The sequence below is a fragment of the Protopterus annectens genome, chromosome 9.part0, assembly GCF_019279795.1.
Source record: "Protopterus annectens isolate FY-2018-M chromosome 9.part0, PAN1.0, whole genome shotgun sequence".
Lineage (NCBI taxonomy): Eukaryota > Metazoa > Chordata > Ceratodontiformes > Protopteridae > Protopterus > Protopterus annectens.
Genome location: NC_056743.1, coordinates 1401203577 through 1401220176, shown reverse-complemented (window position 1 = coordinate 1401220176; position 16600 = coordinate 1401203577).

Below are 16600 nucleotides of genomic sequence, written 5' to 3'. Positions count from 1 at the left end.
AATGGTCTCACTGACAAAGGTTTTGTCTCTAAAACACTGCAGCCATTTGCTGATGTGACAGGTGCATTTTCAATACTACTGGGTACAGCTAAAGTACTAATTCCAACTGAGACTACTACACCCCAACTTCTGAAAAAAGCACAAAATATCAAATTGATTTTTTTTTGTCTACCAAAAGCCAAATTTGTATGCACGTACTAGCTGTCAAGCAAGATAAGCATGTTCATTTTCCAAGCACCACAACAATCTCCTACTCTGTTGTATGCAAGCAGAATCCTACATGGATAGTGAGATATGTTACACATATCACCGTTGCCAACAAAGATGAGTTTAGACGCAAATGACATGCACTTCACATACCTGCATATGCAACTATAGTATATGGTGGATGAGCAACTGGAACCTGAATACCTACAGTATTAGGATATGTATGTGTGTCTGTGGTATATCTAGGAATATACATGCAAACCAAATAACTGATTTTATATATCTCTCTCTCTCTCTCTATATATATATATATATATATATATATATATATATATATATAGGATTTAGCTGAAATGGTGGAGCGCTTGCTTCGCATGTGAGTGGTAGAGGGATCTATACCCTCATTCCCCATCCTTTTAACCTACTCCTCTTACCTCCCAACACTCAGACCTGTGAGAGATGCACTTATATATCCAAATTGGAAGCCATGCACTCTCCAGCCAAGACCGGAATAGCTGGTCAAGAAGAAAAGGTCAAAACTTGCACCACACCACATGGAAGACATAGCCCTCCAGAACACACACCAGCACTGCCTTCACATAAAAACACAAACCACACACACACCTTTGCGGAGGCTCTCAATAAAAATCTACCCAAACAGCAGAGACCTCCAAGGCAGAAAGGCACTCGACCATGACAACACAACACTAATCACAAGGCACATAACTCTCATAAACAGTGTGCTACTTGACCAAAGCCACTAAGGCAAAACAGCATGCCCAACACAGTGACATCCCACTCACTAGGCTGAATAAGGAGAAAGTAACAGTCAGCTGCCTGTCAGGTGCCAGGATCTGCCACATAACACACACACTGGTCACATTACCAGCCCAATTCATTGCCGTAATGTACCTCTGCCTTCGCCTTCTCGCGGTATTCCATGAGAAGGCCAGAATTAAAAGACATTGCAACAGTGGATGCTGGTGTGTGTTCCAGTTTTTTTGCCAATTGTCTGATGTTAGAGTTTTTTTGCCAATTGTCGGATGTTAGAGTTTGTTTTTTGGATACATAACACACACACTCAGGTCCCTCAACAACAGGTACAAATATGACTCTGTCATTGTACATGTGGGTATGAATGACCTGAGACATACCTCCCTGGACTACATGAAAAGAGACATGGAGGAGCTCTCGGATTATGTAGCCCAGGCAGGTATGACCCTAGCCCTGAGCAGCCTTCTACCATCACCCAGAATTATACCACAGCACAAGCAGAAAATGATTGATTTCAACAAGTGGCTAAGTGTCTGGTGTCATTCTAAGGGGATCCAGTATCTGCCTGGGAAAACATGATTGACAGAGCTCGATGCTTTGCCAGAGATGGCCTACATCTGTCACCCCTGGGCTTCCGGATACTGGCCAAGGCTCTTGCCACCCCTACAGTGTCGCTTTTAGGCTGTGTTCCAAAGACCAAATCACCACTGTAACAGCTACAAACAAATGCAGTCTGAGGGTCATGCTGCTCAGTGCTATAAGTCTAAATCTCAAAATGCACTCACTCGAAGCACTCCTTAAAATGGAGAACATCAACATTTGTGCTGTAACAGGGACATGGTTCAAGGCAGCAGAAAGCACCCCTGCACTACCAGGCTATAACTCATTCCACACCTTTTGGCCCCAGAACTTGGACCGAAGCTCTTAAGGCAGTGGCCTTCTATAGTTATGTAAAGAATCTCCACGGCAATACCCAGATTTGCTCAGATCTGTTGCACAATGGCACCTCCTATACTGAGCCAACAGATATTGCCACTATACTGGCCGACAGATTCAGTGCCAACTTTACCCCCCCCAAAAAGGACCAATCACAATACCAGTAGATTGCCAGGCACCCAGTATTACTGCTGCACAGGTTAAAACAGCACTGTCCAAGGTCAAGAATACAGCTTCTATGGGACCTGACAATATCCCTGGCTGTGTTCTACATGAACTACAGAGTGAACTGGCACCTTACCTGTGTGCCCTGTTCAATCACAGCCTCACCTCAGGCTTTGATACTACCGAATCCTGCACTGCTACAGTCATCCCTCTCCACAAAGGAGGAGTGACTACAGACCCTGGGAACTATCACCCCATTAGGCTCACAAGTCTTATATGCAAAGCTATGGAACACATCATCATGGATCTAATAAACAAGGATATAGGGACTCTCCAAACTCTGGATCCCACACAGTTTGGTTTTTGTGAAGGGTAGATCATGCCTGCTCAACCTGGTCAACTTCTTTGAGTCAGTCACCAGAGCTGTGAATGAAGGCAAGGTGGTTCATACAGCTTACCTTGATCTGGCTGAGGCCTTTGATACCATTCCCCACTAAGGAATCATAGAAAAACTAACTAAGCTAGGTAGCAACCCCTATATCACTAGGTGGGTTGCAAACTGGCTCACAGATAGAACCCACAGTGTGAAAGTAGCTGAATTCAAGTCAGACTGCTGACTAGTCATGAGTGGAATCCCACTGGGTTTGGTCCTGGGTCCTCTCCTGTTTGGTTTCTACTTCTCTGAAGTCCAGGCCAACACGAAAGGACTATGTCTGACAAAGTGCGCAGACGATTGCAAGGTGGGAGTCATAATTAACTCCACAAGTGATGCTGACATCCTACAAAAAGGCCTCACTGAGACCAACAACTGGTGTCAAAACCATAGTCTTAAGCTTAAAGCCAAAAAATATGTCATCATCCCCTTTGGGAAAAACCCAGTTATCATGAATTACCACATCGGTGGTAGTCCACTGAACACAGAAGGTGTCATAAGACATCTGGAACACAGGTTGGCAGCAACCTCAGTTTTGACCACTACATTGCCACTGTGGTCAGAGAGTCCTTCTATGTGGCACATCTCATTACTAAGGGTTTTTCATCCGGGAAGAAAGAGGTCATTGTCTGCCTCTACTCTTTCCTCATTAGGCCAATCATCGAGTACAATGCCCCATTTTGCAGGTACCTCACTAGACATCTGCAACAACTGGAAAGGCCGCAAAAGTACCTCACAAAGAGGATCCTCAGCCTTAAACACTTGTCCTATATGGACAGACTCAAAAAACTCCAACTATTCTCTGTCTCATATCGCCTACTTAGAGGCGATCTCTGCTTGACTTACAAACCCATGCCTGACCCAGCTCTGTTAGAAATGCTACATCTAAAGAAATTCTAATCCCTCCACACTACACACTCCAGAGACCTCAACCTCATTACCACAATCAACAGAACAAGCTGGAGGGGCAGGTTCATAATCCAGAGACTGCCCATGCTATGAAATAGAATTCCTATACATGTCACACAGAGCACCTCACTGGCCATCTTCAAGAGAAATCTTGATGAGTGGATAGGAAATAGAAAATTCACCCTGGGGATCACTCCAGTGGCTCTACTTGACAGAGGCACTGGGAACTAAGGTCAGATGGCATGATACCAGGATAATCCTATGGGCTAGGCTTGTAAAGGCTCCAGGGCCATTAGCCTAGTACACACCTATGAACCTATATGTTGTTTAAATCAATCCTGCTTTAGTCAAATTTGACTTTGCATCATTGTATGGAACCATTTTTCTTTAATTGCTGCAAATGTTCTGCTAAATAAAGTGTGTTTTTTTTTAATTTTGAGGGAATGGATATGTTCCATATTCTTACACTGATCATGTGTGGTGTTGGGTGCTCTATTACTCATTAGGCAGTGCGGTAAGGGAAGGTCTCCTTTTCCATACTGTTGTGTGATAACAGTGTTGGTATATTTAAAATTGTGAGGGTATGTGGGTGTGCATGTAGGCTTGCTCTTGCACCATGAAAAATGTTCTTTTGGGGTTTTACTCTTTTAAGGTTTTCTTTGGGTTCAACAATTCTCAGTAAAGATAACTGATTTGATCAAAATGGTTGAAACCCCTTTTCACTGAAACACCATTTAACTAAATTCCAAATGATCGAAACATCATACATTCAAAGTCACCCAAGGAAGTAGGATTTAAAAATATTTTTTCAGAAAGTTAAGCTTACCTCAACACCCCATGTGGAAAGTTTTCCCTTCTCCACAGTCTTATTTAAATAGTATTAAATTATTTAATTATTATTATTATTATTATTATTATTAAATTTAAATAATTTATTTAAATATTATTAAACTTCACCATCAGATAACTGTGGAGAAAAGTGAAAATACCACACACACACACACACACACACACACACACACACACACACACACACACACACACACACACACCAGTAATTCACTGCTAACACTGAAATAGAAATCAAACCATCAGTGATTATGTAGAGCTGACAGCAATCACCAGGTAAAGCTTCTTCCATCCTTCCATCCATCCATCCATCCATAACTGACTCTTGTAATGATCCCATGATCTTCCATTGCCAGTCATAGAGTTTCCTAGACCAGGGGTGTCCAACCTTTTCAGTTGCAAGGGCCGCATTGAGTCAACAGAAATGGTCTGGGGGCAAACGGCAAGTGAGGACCAGAAAAAAAAAAAAAAAAAAAAAAAAAAAGAGAGAGAGATAGAGAGAGAAAAAGTCTCTAACGACTAACTAAAGAACAAAAGACCATAGGTATATGCGGACTAATACAAAGTCGGCCCACTGGCTGTATTGTACGCAAATTTGAACAATAAATAAATTAATAAATGCATAATATTTGCCCTAAAATTCAATATCTCATTCTAATTATTAAAAAACAGTTAAATCTAACATCTTAGTTTAACATCAAAGTTTATTTGTAAAAAAAATTAACAGGTATGAACCTTCACTGTACAATGTCTCCAGTGTGCTAATGTGTCACTTTCAAGGTATATGACGTGCTATGCCTTTAAGTACAAGTAGACTGGGGTTGTGAGTAATGATTGTGAAGGTTTCTACACTTGTGAGAAAAGGCTTGAAGCAGAAATATCTGTATTTTTAGTGTCTTGTATTATGTGCTAATTGTTCCATCTTGCCACATTTGTTAGCAATTATTGTCAAGTGTAGATCTAACACAATACAAGTTGACCTAATGACAATGTATACCCCACTTGTCTCAGAAACAAAGTATTTAGGACTGCCCCTAGACATGCCTTTCCTTCAGCAAATGCACTGACAAGACCATTACCAAAACACTGACCCAACACAAACTTTGTTTTAATCTCCAATCTGTTAACGCCAGTAACCTGCAAAGCCTGGCTTAGCCAAAATGTGTTAATACCCAGACTGGAATAAGGACTACCTTAATCAATAACATTCCATTCTAGTGCAGAAATTGAAAAACTACAAATCGCATTCAGTGTAATATGCAGATCGATCTCCTCATTGACCAAAGAACCCACCAATGCCATGTGTTGGAACATTACATATGGCTACCACTCAGAGACAGAGCACCTTTTCTCTGCCTAATTTTCAAAATTCTCAGTCTCTAGGAGAGGGTGAAGGGACTAAGGAAGGCCTAGATTCCATTTGCTGGGAAGCAGTGTAAGGGCCTGTCTGGGTAGCCGTACCAGCCTAAGGTTCCCCCTCGTCGTCACCAGGCAACATCTGCAAGGCCTCCCTGGATGTTCATTCTGCCCTAGGTTCTGTGGCTTCCCTAGAGGTACCTGCTATACCTGCTTCAGCAGACTCCGAACGTTCCTCCAGGCGAACGGCGGCCACAGGAGGGACGTCTGATGGAGGAGGGGCAGCAGTAGCAACTTCAGACCTGGAAATTTTGGCCGCCTTTTTGGGCAGTTCTATGGACTGATGGACTGACCAGATGACCCTTCTATTAAATATTCAAGGTGTGCAGACGACTGTGTGGTGTCTTAGGTATGAAGGTTTGTCAGATTGCGCGAGTAAGATGGTCATGTGTAGACCCTCCTAGACAAAAAAAGGCAGAGTTTGTGGGCATCCTTATGGGGGATCTGACCACCGCACCTGGACTTTCCTTTCCTAGATGACATGTAACCTAAACATGCATGCAGTAACAAAAAGGAATTAGAAAGAGCCCCAACGGGGTACTTATCTTTAGAATTTGAAGATCCAATGGCGAAGACAGCAGGCAGTGCTGACATTTAACTGGCAACAGAGAAGTTCTGAGGAAAGATACGTGCAGTTATCACTTTTTACGACCCATGGTCCCTAGGCCAATGTCAGATGTCCTACATACCTAGCAGTGGCTACAAGCTCCTATAAACTGGCCAGCCGTTTGGGTAGCAAGCAGAGGATAACCCAAGAGTTTGGAATATTGCAACATGAGAACAGAAAGACATACAATATTACTTTTCAAATGTGCTTTTTCCTGCTTCCTTTCAACACACCCTAAATAGCCAAAGGGGCATTGTAATTACTGTGGAACAAATCAAATTAAGATGGGGTTTGGAGTAGGCCCCCAGAAGCCATGGGAGTCACAGACACACCAAGGGGCATTTTCAGACATTTTCCAACCTTTTGATCCCATAATGGTCTGCACAAAACAAATAATCAAGAAAAGAAATGCACTCTTACTATTTTTCTTTCAAGTAAGAAATACGTTTTTGTCTGAAAAAACATCAGTTACTAATAAAATGCTTGCAAGAATACATGCATCATATCTAGGAATAATGCCTGCCCCCCCCCCCCCCTGACATGCACACACACACAAACAGTTGCCCACCTTATGTGCATCACTGTAGTGTTAGACTGGGATAAAGACACAAACTGCCACAGTCCTACATTTCAAGTGGTTCCTTTTGTATATATATATATATATATATATATATATATATATATATATATATATATACACATACACACATAGACACACACACACACACACACACACACATATATATATATATATATAGATAGATAGATAGATAGATAGATATATATATATATATATATATAGATATATGAGAGAGAGAGATTGCTACATAGATACATATACACACAGCATGCTTCTTCACTCCCTACCCCCAAAAGACAGCCACATTTTGATGTTAGACTTGGGCAAAGCTGAAAGAAGAGACAACACAGTGACAGACAAAGATATTTCTGACAAATGTATAAAATTGCAAGTCTTCTTACACCTACCTCCAAAAATAATCACCTATTTAAGTGTCTGATATTTAATTACAAAGAAGAAAACACAAAAATGTAACTAAAATTTAAAAACCACAACACAAAGGAACAAGTTCCAGGTGAAGAATGAATGTAACGCGTAGACAAAATAAATGAATAAGCGCTTTCACTCCTAGTCAAACAGAATTTCATAATATTCAATAGACCCAGTAGGGTTCCCAAAGAAATACTATTAAAGAGATGAAAGCACTTATTTATTTTGTGTACATGTTACTTTTATTCTTCAATTGACACTTGCCTTCGTGTTGTAATTGTAAGGAAAGTGATAATTCTATCAATCACACAAATGTACTGCAAATTGCTGCTCCTAAACAAAGTTTAGCGACTTTCAGTTCACACCTCTTGAGATTTGAGGGAAGGAGCTAAAAGAAATAATGACCACACTGTTAACAGAACCTACATAAGCCATACTGAAATTCTGCGCATACCTTATTAAAATGTTGACTGTAAGAAAAAAAAATTAGTAGTAACTGCTACATCTTCCAAGCCATGTACTGGATAAAAAAAGTAGCCCATCTTATGTCACACAGATACACACATTTACAGAGCCACATTAGTAACTGTTTTAAACTGAGGAAACAATTGGTATAGTAATTAAACCATCTCAAACTAATGTAGTACATAGAATTTCATTTGCTAAAAATAAACTGCTTCACAGACTTAACAGGCCACAAGGGCAATGGTAAACGCAGCACCTATGCACACTCAACTGGTATCTCTCCCCCCAGGAAACCAAAGCACCCACTGGATACCTCTCAACTGTCCCTGATTTCCAGATTTTGATTCAAATTTTAGCTCTGTCCCTTTTAATCCCTCCTAAAATTGGTGACTTTTGGATGAATGGTGGTGAATTACAGTTAACAAATAATGAGAATTAGAGCTATTGATTTCTTTTAGTTCAATTTACATTTTCTTAATCTATCAACATTTCAAATTAATAGAACTAATACTTAAAAATATTTAAAACTAATAGTTAAAGTCACAGTTTTTTTGGGGGGTTTGTCCCCGATTCATTTGAGAACTATGGCCCACTGAAGACCCATGCATACATGAAAAGAATATGCAAATTATAAGCAGGACTACCAGTTCAGGCGTGAACCCCACACCCTGGCGCTGTGAAGGCTCGTTGTGGTTTAATACCCATGGTGACATAAAGGTCTCCCATAGTTATTTACGCTTTACTTGTTTTTCTACAAGTTAACTTATATTAACGGCGTATCTTCTGTAAAATAAAGCCCATAAACGTCTTTACAGTCAGTGCTCTCCACCTCCACTCCGCAGTAAAAGCGGGACCTTTTAAAACACTAAACAAGCAATTACGGCACCACAGTTGTGACAGGCGCAGAGTTTCTCTACGGACTGCCTGGGAAGGGTGGGCTCAGGGGCGCGGATTCACAGGACCACAGACGGGATACACACACTCCTTTTCAATGCAAGAATGGTACATTTCATGTTACTATAGTAGGGTTAGCCATGCGTAAGCAGAATCGATGTAGCCCACCTCATTTCCACCTCGTAAGCAGACCTCTAAAAGGCAATCTCAAAACGTTCATGTCAGGCATCCAAGGAACAAAGCTGAGCTTCTCGTGTGTGCTCAGCTACCCCACCTGTTACAAATCTTTATAGTTGCTTTCATGCACAGACAGGTCCCCAGCCAGCAGCTGTAGTCATTTCTGAGTCTAGGTCCAATATTAAGCATCCTTCAGTCAACTATAATTATATAGCTTAGCATACCTTTTACTGCTGTAGAATAGATGTTGTAGTAGGCAGTAAATAATAAATCCACTTTCTTCACCGCGATCTCACTCCTTCCTTCACCGCAAATGAAAAAAACGTCCAAACGGTGTTTTCGCGCATGCGCATACCAGCAGAAAGATGCTGGTATGAAAAAAACATGAAAAAAAGAAAGTTGGCGCATGCGCAGAACAGCAGAAGTATGCGGACGTGTAAACACACGGAAAAAAAGTTAAATTTCAATTAAATTTAAATTTAAGGGTCGCGGGCTGCTTGGAAGAGCTCTGAGGGCCGCATGCGGCCCGCGGGCCGCGGGTTGGACACTCCTGTCCTAGACAAAGGTGAATGAAAGTTGATTGCCAGACCTTTCTTCCTTATTGCTCACACACACACACATGCACACACGCACACACACACACACACACACACACACACACACACACACACACACACACACACACACACACATACACACATGTACATATGCACACACACACGCACACGCACACACACACACACACACACACACACACACACACACACACACACACACACACACACACACACACACACACACACACACACACACACACACACACACACACACGCCAACACCTACAGACAATTTGGAAGTCAACAATCTGCAAAATGGACATTCAACCAAATAGCAGACATTCATAAATATTTCTCCACTGAAATGCATGTTACATACCAGGTATTACAATATGGTCACCAATATAGTCACTGCCACCCAGAATAACCTGTGTTGGATCACAACCATGAGGGAACACCATGAACTGTTCATAATGAGATTGCAGTACGGTGAGAATCAGGAAATTTGTCCTTTCCCCAGTGTAGTGTGATCTCAGAGTTGGTATATATAATTAATGGAGGGTGTGGAGGTGAAGCCGCCCACATGAGGGGAATTTGATGAATGGCATTTCCGATGAAATGCCATTCATTAAAGTGATGGTTCACTGAAGTGATATAGACCCAAAAATAGTATCTTTATTTTGTAAATAATGTTTTCAGGAATGAAGAGCAAAATCATGCTGAATGGAAAAATAAAGAGACTTAATATAGACTGGGAACATTACTCAAGCCCTAACTTTCTAGCCCAATGGTTCCTGGAGTTCATAAATTCAAATGCCATGGAACAGCTAGTCACTGTTCCCACGAGAGGAAAAAATATACTAGATCTCATTGTCACAAACATGGGGACAAAATGCTCCACACCGGAAGTATATCCCTCATTGGTGAGATCTGATCATAAACTAATCTCACTGGAAATCCACATCCCGCCCCCACCCCAAACAAAAAGACCATAGTGAAGAACTTCTAAAGCAAACTTCACACTACTCAAGACTGGTGTGGTATCCTTCAAGGCCCCTGAGCCAGTGGAAACCACAACCCAAGCTGGAAGCCCTTACAAATGCCTTCTATGAACACCTCCAGGACTGCATGGATCAGGCAATCCTAAATAAAACCAAGACTCTTTCCACAAAGGGCAAACGTCCAGTCTGGTGGACCCCAGCCATTAACAAACTTTACAATAAGAGGAGAAAGCTATTACATGATAGAACAAAATCCATAAAAGGGAAGTCACCCCTGATCATTATTAGTAAAAAATACGAGCACTCATAAAATCAACTAAGGCCAATTTTGAGAGAAAATTGCCATGGATCCAAAGGACAATCATAAGGCCTTTTTCAGCTATGTTAGGAACCTGGGTGGAAACTCCCAGATATGCTCAGAATTAGTCCAAAATGATACAAAAATCACTGAACCCACAGACATTGCCAACATACTGGCAGACAGGTTCAGTGCAAACTTCACCCCCCTCCCCCAAAGGAGAGATAACTATCCCAGCCGAGTGTAGCCTCCCGGACATCTCAAATGCGCAGGTGAAAGCTGCTCTCTAAAGCTAAAAACACAGCATCAATGGGACCGGATGGTGTCCCCGGCTGTGTGCTACACGAGCTAAATGAGGAATTAAACCCGCACATAAGGCAGCTGTTTAATCTCAGCCTTACCACAGGATACATGCCCAAGGAGTGGCGTACTGCAACTGTGGTCCCACTCCACAAAGGCGGCCTCACGGACCCTGGTAATTACCGCCCCATAAGCTTAACAAGTCTAGTCTGCAAAGCTATGGAGAGGATCATAATGGAGCTCATAAACAAAGATATAGGGGACTTGCAGACATTGGACCCGACCCAGTTTGGCTTTGTCAAGGGAAGATCATGCCTTTTGAACTTGGTCGACTTCTTGAAACAGTCACCAAGGCCATTGATGAGGGAAAGGCAGTCCATACAGCCTACCTTGACCTTGCAAAGGCTTTCACACAATACCCCACTCGGTATTGTAGAAAAACTTACCAGCTTAAATGTAAACCCATATGTCACAAGATGGGTTGCAAACTGGCTTAAGGACAGAACCCACAGGGTTAGAGTTGCTGGCTATATCAGACTCCAAGCCGGTCACAAGTGGTGTCCCACAGGGCTCGGTCCTTGGCTCTATTGTTTGGCATCTACTTCTCAGAAGTACAGGCCAACATGGGAGGACTTTATGACAAAGTTTGCAGATGACTGCAAACTGGGCCATAGTGGAAAGTGCATCGGACACGGATATCCTTCAGAAGGGACTCACGGAAACAGATAGCTGGTGCCAGAGCCATGGCCTGAAGTTAAACGCCAAAAATGTATAGTCATACCCTTCGGGAAAACAAGGTAACCCCAAGCTACCATATAGGTGGCAATCCACTAAGCACAGAAGAGGTTATCAGGGACCTGGGGACCCAGGTTGACAGTGGCCTTTCTTTGACACTCACGTTGCTAAAGTGGTTAGAAAGACCTTCTACATTGCCCACCTGATCATGAAGGGATTCACATCCAGATCTAGTGAGGTCATTGTTCCCTGTACTCTTCACTTATCAGACCAATCATCGTGTACAATGCCCCATTCGGGATGTATCTCACCCGACATCTGCAGCAATTGTAGAGACCCCAAAAGTTCCTCACCAAAAGGATAAAGGGACTCCAAAATCTGTCATATGCTGCCAGATTGAAGAAACTCCAGCTCTATTCAGTCGCATACCGCCTGCTCAGAGGTGACATGTGCCTGACATACAAGCCCATGTCCAACCCCGAATTAATGGCCATGGTCCAGCTCAACAAATCCAAATCCACCAAAACCACTAGAGCAAGCGACTTAAACCTTAGCACGGATATAAATAGGACGTGCTGGAGGGATAGATTTATCACTCAGAGACTCCCTATGCTGTGGAATAAAATCCCGGTCCATGTGAGGCAGAGCACCTCGCTGACTCTGTTCAAGAGAAATCTAGACCTGTGGATGGGAGATCGAGGGTTTACCCTGGAATCATCTCTGTGTCACTGCTGGACAGCGGCACAACAAACTAATGGGCACAGTATTTTTTCATATAAGGGGTGGCGTAAGCCACAAAAATTTGGGCTAGGCTTATAAATGCCTTAGGGCAGATAGCCTAGTATAAACCTATGAACCTATGAACCTATAATGAACAGAGAAAGCAAACTAAGATTCTGAGATCAAACAATAACCCTAATCTTATTCAAGATTTTTTTTTTGCCTTTTAGAAAACTATGCTTTTTTTTATTTTAGCAAAGTATCTAAAATTAGATGAATAAATTATACACCGTTCATAATAAAATATTAAATAATAATTTTGAATAATTGCAAAATGTAGAAGAAGAAAAGGTCTAGAGAATTTTTATTTTTTATTAAATAATTTTGATTCAAATGTTATTCATAATCTTTATATGCATACATGAGCAAGCCAGCAGATACATAATTTAGTTATTGTTCTGATAAATCTGGAGAACCATGCCCTCTGAGGCCTCTCAGTTTTATCTTGATGTCTGTTAGTTTCTCACTCTCTCTCTCCCTTTTCCTGTCACCATAACAGTCAAGCAAATTAATTTTGCTTTGCTCTGTTTGTTAATACTGAGATGTTCAGGTCCATCCTCTATCTCTTTCCTGTTTCCCCCATTCTCTCAGCATCCTCTGAGTATCTTCTCTCTGTCATTTCATCCCGCTCATTGTATTGACACTACTCAGTTCGGAGTCCTATTTTTTTCCTCCCTTCCTCCTTTCTGACTGACTGCTCTGTAGGCTTTGGTGCCGTTTCACATTGCAATTAGAACTTCTTCACTGATTTTCATATATATATATATATATATATATATATATATATATATATACATATATATATTTCTGTACAGTATATTATAGATAGATATTGTTTGTGAGTATACAGACCTAGGATTCATGAGTCATAGTTTCCATTTATTTTTGACATTTCTGCTACCTTTCTTACTTCACTGTTCCAGTACTTCTTCTCAAATTTTGCTTGTCCATTCATATTTTCACATCATATACTTTATTCCTTCCTATTATTTGCCACATGTCCAGCAGCAGTCAAATATTTTATCCTATACTATTTTTTAGTGTAGATGGCTATTAGAACAACTGGTAGAAGTTTCTGAAATACTTGTCCCAGATTCTAAATGAGACATGGATTTTATCTGCCATTCTTCATGCTTCCTAACACTTATCTTCTCATCCTTCCTCTTCTTCTTCTTTCGGCTTCTCCCATTAGGGGTCACCACAGCGGATCATCTGTTTCCATTTCTTCCTGTCCTCTGCATCTTGCTCTGTCACACCAACCACCTGCATGTCATCTCTCACCACATCCATAAACCTTATTTTAGGCCTTCCTCTTTTCCGGTTACCTGGTAGCTTCATCCTTAGCATCTTTTTCCCAACATAGTCTGCATCCCTCCTCAGCACATGTCCAAACCAACGTAATCACATCATTTTCCTTTATGATATCCTCCAATAATGGAACTGTTATTTCCCCAGACAACCATACTAAACTCTTAGGGGTAACTATTGATAATAACCTTAAATTTGATGTGCATATCAATCAAACCATTAAAACCATTAATTAAAAACTGGGCTCCCTATACAGAAATAAACCCTACCTTACCCCACTAGCAAAGACTGCCATTGCTCACACTCAACTTCTCTCCACCCTTTTCTATGCCTCCTCCATTTTTACAAACTTAAACAAATCTGAAATCTGCAAACTCTCAAGCTGTTATCATCACATTGCTAGATTTGCCACTGGCTGTGCTTATAGAACTCACCACTGCCAAAACCTTAAACCACTAGGATGGCTAGAATTGACTAGCTCACTTTATACAATCAACTTGTAGTAGCCCACAAAATTCTCAACCAACCTTACCCCTGCACTTAAAAACATCATCTATCCCTACAGGAGTTCTCAGCCACTGCAATCTTCTAACAAACTACTAGCTCAAACAATCAAAGCTAACAACTCAGCTGGTGACTCCTTGTTTTCTAACTCAGTAGGCAAAATCTGGAATTCACTTCCAGCTGATTTAACACTTGAAACATCACTAAACCAATTTAAGAAAAATCTCAAAAGTATTTCATGACACACTGGCTTTGCCCTTGCCAGAATCCAGACTAACTCCTCCTATATTATATTATATTATATTATATTATATTATATTATATTATATTATATTATATTATATGAAACAGTAGTGTAAATAATTCCTAGCTGCTTCTATCTGATTGTTTGTAACCATATAAGATTCAGCCGTGTCTGACAGAACTGTTTTTATTATTCATGCTAATTTTCAATGTGATGTTTTAATGTTGGAGCTTTTCTTCCCGGGCCTCCACTGAAAATGGACATATAGCCAGTCGGACTATCCCGGTCAACAAATGTAAAATAAAATAAATAAAATAAATAATCTTTCCTCTCTGGCTTTGTCTCCAAACCTTCCAACCTGGGCTGACCCTCTAATATACTTATTCCTAATTCTGTCCACCCTCGTCACACCCAGTGCAAATCTTAACATCTTTAACTCTGCCACGTCCAGCTCTGACTGCTGCCTTTTTGTCAATGCCACCGTCTCCAACCCATACAACATAGCTGGTCTCATTACCCTCTTGTAGACCTTCCCTTTCACTCTTACTGGTACTCGTCTGTCACAAATCTCTCCTGACACTCTCCTCCACCCATTCCACCCTGCCTGTACTCTCTTCTTCACCCCTCTTCCACGCTCACTGTTACTCTGAACTGTTGATCCCAAGTACATAAACTCATCCACCTTCACCAACCTCTACTCCCTGCACTCACCATTCCTCTATCCTCTATCTTCCCCTCCTGCCTAGTCTTTAATATTCCCACAACTCAATAACATTTTCTTTTTCTTTCTTCAGGGCTTTGTAAACCCTTTTTTTACATCCGTCCCATTTAGTTAGCTCATTGTCCTTGCCCGCTCTTCATCTTTGTTTTATGTTTGTGATAATACTTCACATCTCCTTCAGCTTCCCTTTCAATTTTTTCTTCTATATCCATCATTCTAACTGTCCTTCCATGCTTTTTCAATCTCTGATCAAGTGTTAATAGTATTTACCCCACTCATTTCTTTATTAAGCATTCCATTTTTGACCAGTCCACATTGGTCTTTATTCTATTTTTTTTTTTTTGCCTGTCCACTTCTCCAAATTCTTTTTTTTTTTTCATGTCTTTCCTTTGTATTGGAGGATTTTCTCTAGCGCCCTTTCAGATTTCCTTTCACAGTACTCCTTTAAGCAATGCTTTCATTGTTTTCTTTGCCATTTGTATCCTTCTTCCTTTTCCTCAAGTTTTCTTTCCATGATTTATCTATCACTTCTGTCATCTGTGTCTCCCTGAGCCATTGGTAATACCTCTCAGCCTGCCTGCAGACATTGAAAATAGAAACCTGCAGCCAAAAATCTGCACATCTAATTAGCATATCTTTTATAACAAATATCTTATAATTCTTCCCACTTCCAATAGGAATTTGTGATGCTACTCAGAAACATGTTTCAAAACAGAAAGTGGCAAAAATTATGGAAAAATATAAATGCGCTATCAAAGACACAGTGTAAAATCTGTAGAATTTAATTAACTGCATTTCAAAATTCTACCACACAAGGGAACGTAACTTTGTTTCTGAAAAAGAGAGATATAAGATGTGTGTTCTTTATTCTTTAAAATGGCTGGTGCGACTAGTATGTTGGCCATGAAGTGTTTTTTTCTGTGTACTAGACAGCTTCAAAAATCATGTGTGAAAAGGAGGGTTCAGAAATTTTGTGAAGGGGTAAATCAAGTCTGAAGACAGGAACATACATCCAAAAATAGGTACATCAGACTTGAAAATACTAAAGTTCTTCCAAAATATGGACAGTTGAGATGTCTGAGAGTGGTATTTTCTCAAAGTCTTTTGCCTACCATTAACCTTCAGTTATCTTTATTCTTAACATTCTTATGTTTATTTATTTATTTATGTGTTATTTATTTATTTATTTTTGCTTAAACTCACTTGCCACAGTTCTAAATGATTTTGCAATTCTTCCCCTGGTTGGTGTCTTTATGTTATATCTCATATATATTATCATTCTCATGACATTGCCTCATTTTGAAATGGTAA